This window comes from Condylura cristata, unplaced genomic scaffold (assembly GCF_000260355.1).
Source record: "Condylura cristata isolate star-nosed mole 26May11 unplaced genomic scaffold, ConCri1.0 scaffold00004, whole genome shotgun sequence".
Taxonomy (NCBI): Eukaryota; Metazoa; Chordata; class Mammalia; order Eulipotyphla; family Talpidae; genus Condylura; species Condylura cristata.
The window spans coordinates 39,620,673-39,628,525 of record NW_004567105.1 but is presented as its reverse complement, the minus strand read 5'-3'; positions in this window follow the sequence as shown (position 1 = coordinate 39,628,525).

Genomic DNA, 7,853 nt, shown 5'->3' with positions numbered 1-7,853 from the left:
AGAAGTATTGCAAAGGTAGTCTCTGCAGCAGGAGAAAATGTGGCAGGCGATGGAGAGTGAAATGAACCATCATCAAAATGACTGACTGTGAAGGATGTCAACAAATATATGCTTAGGATATACATGTATACTCAGCATTGAGTTGATTGCAAACCCACTGACAAAGCCACCGATGACAATGAAATGATCAGGTTGGTCTCTCTGCAAACTTGATCTTCAAAAGATTTGGGTTTGTTTTTAAAAAGGCCAAAAGAAAATTACAATGAATGAGTTGTTAAAGAACCAGGATTATCTTGCTTTCTGGAGGTGGGGAAGGAGAAGAAGATAGAAGGAGAAACCATTTGTTTAGTAGATTTGGAAAAACAGTGGAGCCTAAGGAGGAAGAAGTAAATAACAATGTTTCTGAAAGATTTTAGAAGTATGAGCAATTAGATAAAGCATACAAAGCATTTAGCACATTGCCTGGCACAATCTCACAGTTAAAAACAACTGGTCTTGTCCTAAATTCAAGCTCCGAAGATAGAGACTGCATTTAGATTTTGTGTCAATATCAGTTATACCTCACATTGAATGTGACATCTTCAAGTTTTGTCTTCCCACCTATAAAATTGACATCATAATTTTATTCACACCTTAGAGGTGCATATTCAATGAAATGATGCAAATGAAATAATTTCAATAGCTGGTGCATACTGATTGTTTAATAACTGTTAATCTTTGGACTTGGCTAATATGTATCGGTGAAGGGAGAATAATTTCAAGTCTGTGTTCCTTTATTTAATTTTCAGCAACACAAAGAGAATGAAGACAAGAACTTTGAGAATCTTGACCGGATGTATACAAAAAAGAAATGGGAGAGAGAAACCATAGTTCTACTTAAACAATGATAATTAAGGAAGGAGATCTCTTAACAAATTTAGAACTGACAAAGTATTTAGCAAGTAAGATGTGTTCTCTGCTTTGAAAATTTTAATAAAAGCATTATCATATATTGTCACTGCTTTATTTTCTAAAAGTGCAAAGCAGATGTAATTGCCACTGAAAAATAGGTTATGGCTAAGAAGAGAGTGGATTTGCATCATTGGAATTCGATCAGATATTATTAGATGACCTTTCCCTTTCATTCTGTGGCTCTCTTCTGAAAAGAAATCAGTGTTATTTTTCAGGGAAGAGTAAGTAAAATCCTGGAAAAAGGGTGGAGTTAAGCAACTTTTTTTCCAATAGATTCCCTCTTTTGCCTACATCAATAATGAAGCTCATTTTTCCTATACCTATAAAAGGGAAACACTATAATAACTCTTTCTTCATTTGTTCTCTCTTCATTCATTCACTGAACAGACAGTTTTTGAGAGTTAAACACTCTAAACAGGAAATTTGACCTATAGAACATGGCCCTGTATTTGTAGTTTTTCACCCTAAATAGAAGTACTTATGAAACAACCGATGGAGAATTTCAAAGAAGAAAATCACATTTGCACTATGAGAATAATAGAAGGACTTGTGGTAGATGACATCTTGATTTAAGTGTGAACTGTGATATATATACATAGGTGAGTGGAAGGAACATGTCAGATCAAGATATGGAAGCACTAATACAACAGGCTTACTTAAAAAACACTCAATTGTTTCCTTTGTTTTCTCACCTATGATCTAATTCAAAGAGGCAATAGTAAGTAGGATGTACTTCTAAACTGGAGTAACAAAGCACCATTGATTTGTATTGATATGTTTTCCAGGGCAAGTAGAAATACCCAGTTCCTTATTCAGCATTTTAATTTTTTTTTTTTTAAGATTTATTTATTTATACATATGGAACTAGTACTATGGTACAGGCAGGGGTGGTGAGAAGCACCAGAGTGTGGAGACAGAGTGTGGAGTAAAACAGGCCGACTGGAAGTACACTGCTGAGGGAAGCAGCGGGTGGGTCAGGAGAGGTCTGCAGCGCCATGTGGCACCTCAGGGGCGGGGATCAAACTTATGCTGAAGCAGCTTTAGCTTCTTAGTGCTGTGCTTTACCTCAATGTGCTACCAGGGAGGACGCAGCATTTTTTTTTTTTCTCTGAGTTTCCTAAGAGAAAGAACATTCAAGAACAGATATCATAAATATTCATATGAGGAATTCTGGGCCTGCAACACAATATTGATATCTATTAAGGTGGGCTGAATATTACTTCTTAATTTCCCTTCACTAGTATTAGCACTACTTACAGGATACAGTGACAAAAGTCACTTCATTTCATCTTGCAATGAATCTGCTGTGTGTGACACAGTTTCTAGATAAGACATTGTGTAGGTTCTAGAGATGGCTGTGCTAGCTAAAAAATACACAATTCCCTGATGTACTTGGATCAGTGTACACTAGTTTTCATAATAGGCAAAATTTAATTATTGTGTTAAAGATAAAACTCCCAAGTCCCAGGAGAGCCTACCTTAGGAAGGAGAGTGGGAATACTGTTCATGTAATATTTCTAGTCTCCAAATATATGCTAAGCCAGCTTGCAAACTCCTGGACAGTTCTTGTTTGACTGTTCCTGTTGTGCTGATCTAACATCAGGAATCTCTGCTGTTGGTAGGCATCTGTAGCTGGCTTTTTATAGTTGCCTTGCCATGTTTGATGTCATCCTTACTCCAACTGTGTGTTTATTTCAGTGGCACAGTTCCACTGCATCTTATTAAAGTGATGGAACAAGCTTGTCTTCATAATATTAGGCACATGCAGTATTTCTTTCTAGTGATGCAATTTTTGTAGATGTCTTTTACGCAGATGGAGCCCATTCCTAAAATGCTATTTTGGTGAGAGTTTTTGAGAATGTAAACTAGATTTTTCCAAATTTTTTTCTTACCCTTTTTATTTCTTTTTAAGATAATCATATGTTTTCCTTCGATAGTGCATGCAATCTACAGCAAATTCTATAGTTAATTACAATGATTTCTTTTTTTGGAGGTGAACAGTTAATCATTTCAATGTGCTTGATTCAGTGGCACTTAGTGCATTCTCAGTGCTATAAACTACCACCTCCCTTTAGTCTCAAAGTTTCATCAGTCCAGAGGAATGTGCTTTAAGTATTTTCTCCCTATTCTTCTCTCTTCCCACCCCTTGTTGACCACTAACTCGCTTTCTGTACCTCTGGATTTTTTTTCTGGATATTTAATATAAAAATCTAAATATTTAGGCCCTCCCTGGTGGCGCAGCGGGTTAAGGCACTGCACTGAGAAACTAAAGCCACTTCCGCATGAGTTCGATCCCCGCCTGCCCCAGAGGTGACCACATGGCGTGGCAGACCTCTCCTGACCCGCCCGCTGCTCCCCTCAGCAGTGTACTTAGTAGATCTGCCTGTTCTGCTCCTCATTCTGTCTCTGGTGAATCCTCTCACCCTCCGCATCTCTGGCCTGTACCCCAGTTCTGTATGAATAAATAAATCTTTAAAAAAAATCTAAATATTTATGTTGATTCAGTTAGCTTAATGCTTTTGAGGTTTATACACAGTGTGGTAGTATGAATCAATACTTCATCCTTTTCATATCTGAGTATTATTCCACTCTAAGTATATACCATGATTTGTTTACACATTTTTCCATTGATTGGTATTCGGCTTGCTTCTCTTTTGGTTACTATGGATAATGATGTTATATATGTGTATATATGCATATACATATGTACATACATGTTTAAATAGAGACAATATTAATATGCATGGATCCGTGTACATACATATATATGTATGCATATATGTTTAAATAGGGAGACATTTCAGTATGGACACATAGCTCATCATAGATTTTTTTTCAGTTGGGTACATAAAGGAACTGCAACATTGTATAGTACTTTAATGTGTAAATTTGGCAGTGACAGGCAAATTGTTTTCCACAGCAGTCATATCATTATTTCTTCACAACAATTTGTGGGAGTTCCTATTTCTCCACATTCTTTCCAACACTTATTCATTTCAATCTTTTAATAAACTCCAGTTATCCTATTCTGTATAAATGATACACTATGTGTTTCAGTCTGCATTTACTTAATGAGCAATAAATTTTCCAGATGATTGTTAGACATTTGCATCTTTTAATTTGAGATAAATCTATTCCAGTCCAACAACAACTTTTGAAATCAGATTCTTTTCTTTATTGATTTGTATTGCACTTTTATACACCCTGTATTATAAATTTAATCTCATATATGATTTACACATATTTCCTTCTATATTATGGGTTACCAGTTCACTTTTTTGATAACATTTTTCCATGCAAAATTTTTTTTTATTTCAATTATTTATTTTTTCTTTTTTTCCCTTTTGAATGTGATTTTGTTCCCAAATATGAGAATATATGAACAAATTAAAGTCATAAAGTATAATCCTTATGACTTCTAATAGTTTTATCTCAGGTATTCAGACCATTTGAGTCAAAGTAACAAAATACTACTTTCAGATTTTCAATTGCCTTCTCCCATGTTGAACCTCCTTTAAAGTTCACTGAGTGTCCAAGTCTACCTCCAAATGAGATATTCTGTATTTCAAATAGCTTCCTTGCTGAGCAAACAAATAACCCTTAAAGTCTTACTGATTCCTCTTGAGGTGTATTCAATGTTTCCCTAGAGATTTGGAAAGAGGAGGATCCCCTCACCAAGGCTGAAATCTTCCTTCCCTTGGGCCCTCCCTGGTGATACAGTAGGTTAAAGCACAACACTAAAACGCTAAAGCCACTTCAGCATGAACTTGATCCCTGCCCTGGATGTGATCCACATGGTGCTGCAGACCTCTCCTGACCCAACCGTTGCTCCCCTCAGCAATGTACTTTGTCAGTCAGCCTGTTCTCCCAACTCTGTCTCTGGTGAATCCTCTCACTGCTTCTGGCCTGTACCTTAGTTCTGTATGCATGAATAAATAAAACTTAAAAAAAAATTGTTTCTTTCCCCTCATGATGTAGAACTCCAATATATCTTCCAAATGGAGGTTATTTGGATGATTAAGTCAGTTGGGTATAAAAAAAATGTGGATTCAAATAACTAAACTGTTATTACTTTTAGGAGAGAAAACATCAAATTGCAAGTTTTACAAAAATACGAACACATGTAAAAAGATTATGAGCCACTACAAAGCCTGTACAATTAAAGTTCAAACTTCACTAGATCTTGTTTTGGTTAGATATACTTTTTGAATAGGAGTCTACTCTAACAGCATAGTGTAACTTCTTAAATATTTTTGTTTTCAATTTCCAATAAAATGGTTTAGTGGATTTTATCTATTTGGTTTTACTTATTACCCATTGTGTTGTTTTGTATCCTAGCACCTTCCCAATTGGTATTCATAGACTATACACATTGCTTTGACTGAAACAGAGTACTGACCCTGCTGAAACCTCCTCCTCTGTAGTCTATAGTGCTTTCAGTCTCAGGAACAGCCAGGGAATTCTTTCTCTGGTATCTGATTATGTGAATTCAGGTCATGTCTGATTCCAACAGAAGGCAATGGCAGTCTTACAGGCAGGCGGTTTCAAAATATGTGCCACTGCTCACATTTTAGTGGATAAGATTTAAAGGAATCAGAAATAGATTAAAGTAATGAAATTAAATTTAGACTTGAGGAAAATAAGGAGCATGAATTGCATATGATGTACATGAGTACACAAGAACATATGGGTTTTCCATAAAATATATAGAAGAAAATATAGTCAAAACACTTCATAAGAATCAGTGATATGTTTAGGAATTCATCCCCCAAAACTGAGAAAATAAAAGCAAACATAAACAACTGGGATTACATGAAATTATAAAGCTTCTGCTTAGTGAAAGGAACTATAACTGAAATGAAAAGACATATTATTGAATGAGAGAAAATGTCTGCATACCATGCATGTGACAAGGACTGACAGCAAAGGTATACAAATAACAAATAACTCACGCAACTCAACAACACCACCGACAAAAAAAAAGGACAGAACTAAACGGTTCTCAAAGGAGATATACAGATTTCGAGTATGTGAATGAAAAAGTTATTATCATTATTATCAGGAAAATGCCAATCAAGACCACACTAAGATACTGTCTCACACCAGTAAGAATGACCTATATTAAAAAGACCAGAAACAACAGTTCTGGTCTTCTGGAGAAGAGGAAATCTTATTACACTGCTGATATAAAGTAGTGTAAAGCCCCTATGGAAAGCAGTATGAGATATTAAAAAATGGACCTGTCAATATGACTCAGTAGCTCCACTCCTAGACAATTACCTGAAAAATTAAAAACAAAAAGACAACAATAACTTTTAAAGGAAACTTGCATTCCTATATAGATATGTAGATTGAAACACTATTATTAATGATTGATTGTTAAATTATGAAAACAATCTAAATACACACACACACAAACATATACAATGGACTATTACACTATGATCAAAAAATAAATCCATACCACTTGTAACAGCATGGAAGAAGCTGGAAAGAATAACACTGTGAAATCAATCATAAGGAGAGAAATGAATACCTGATATTATTATTAATATGAGGAGTAAAGTGTACACTAATGTCAGATAAAGACAAACTTAAAAATTAACCTTTGAAAACTAACTACAGAGCATATGCATACAATGATAAAGACACTGTATACCTAGTCACAAATTTCAGCACTCATTAACAAATAATTTTAATCCCCATGAAGTTATTTCAGCATGTTCAGTTATTGTCAAATATTCTAAATGTGTCTGTCAAAAAGTTTAGTAGACTGAGTTGGCTCTTTTAGAACTGGTGCTCTAATTATTTCTTATTTGAGGTTCTAGCACTCATTAGAAATATTTTACACTAGCACAATGTGTTGGGACTCAGCACTGCAAGCTATCTGCAGCCGCACTGGTGTGAATTCAATCCCCAGCCCTGAGGGTGATCCACATGGTGCAGCAGACCTCTGCTCTCACCTGCTGCTCACCTCAGCAGTGTACTTCAACCTATCTGCCTGCTCTGCTCACCACTCTGTCTCTGGTGAATCCTGTCACCCCACACACTTCTGGACTGTACCGCAGTTCTTGTATTCACAAATAAAAAAATAAACTTTAGAAAAAACAAGAAATATTTTACTCTGAGGGTAATATGTAAGATTTTTTATTCACATAATATGGTGAGTACAATAACTTACATGGAGTAAAGAGATATTTAAGTATATTTCACCAGAATTATAACAAATATCCAACATATATCTGTATTTCTGCTTACCCTATTTAGATAATATCATGTCTTCCTTTATTTAACAGCATTTATTAATGAATTTAATTAATCATTTAGTTGCTTAGCTCCATTTTTTTAATTGGGCTTCATAATTCAATATATATATTTTTTAATTTAGGTAGTAATTTATTTTTGATTGTGGATACTCCTGTCAGGTATTATCACCATCATGCAACTACCACCAAATGACCCAGAATCCACCACCATACTCCACTGTGCTTTCTCTGTTCTAGCCTCTCCTCTTTCCTATCTATTATTCCAGTTCTACAGTCAACTTCCAATAGTTTTGAAACTCATTTTTATCTGATACTTAGTTTGGTTTCTTTATATTTCACATATTAGTGACTCTATCTGGTATTTATCTTTATCCTTTAGACTAATTTCAGTTATCATTCCTACCAGCTTGTGCCATGGTAGGATAAATGATACAAGTTTACCTCTTTGATCTCTGAGAGTATTCCATTGAGTATATATGCCATATTTTCTTGACCTACCTACTCATCTGTGTGGGGACATTTAGATTGGTACATAGTTTGGTTATTATAAATAGTGCTACAATAAGTTTTGAAGTATGTGTTTCCTTTCAAATTTATGTTTTGTTTTGTTTTGTTTTGTTTTGTTTTTAAAGATTT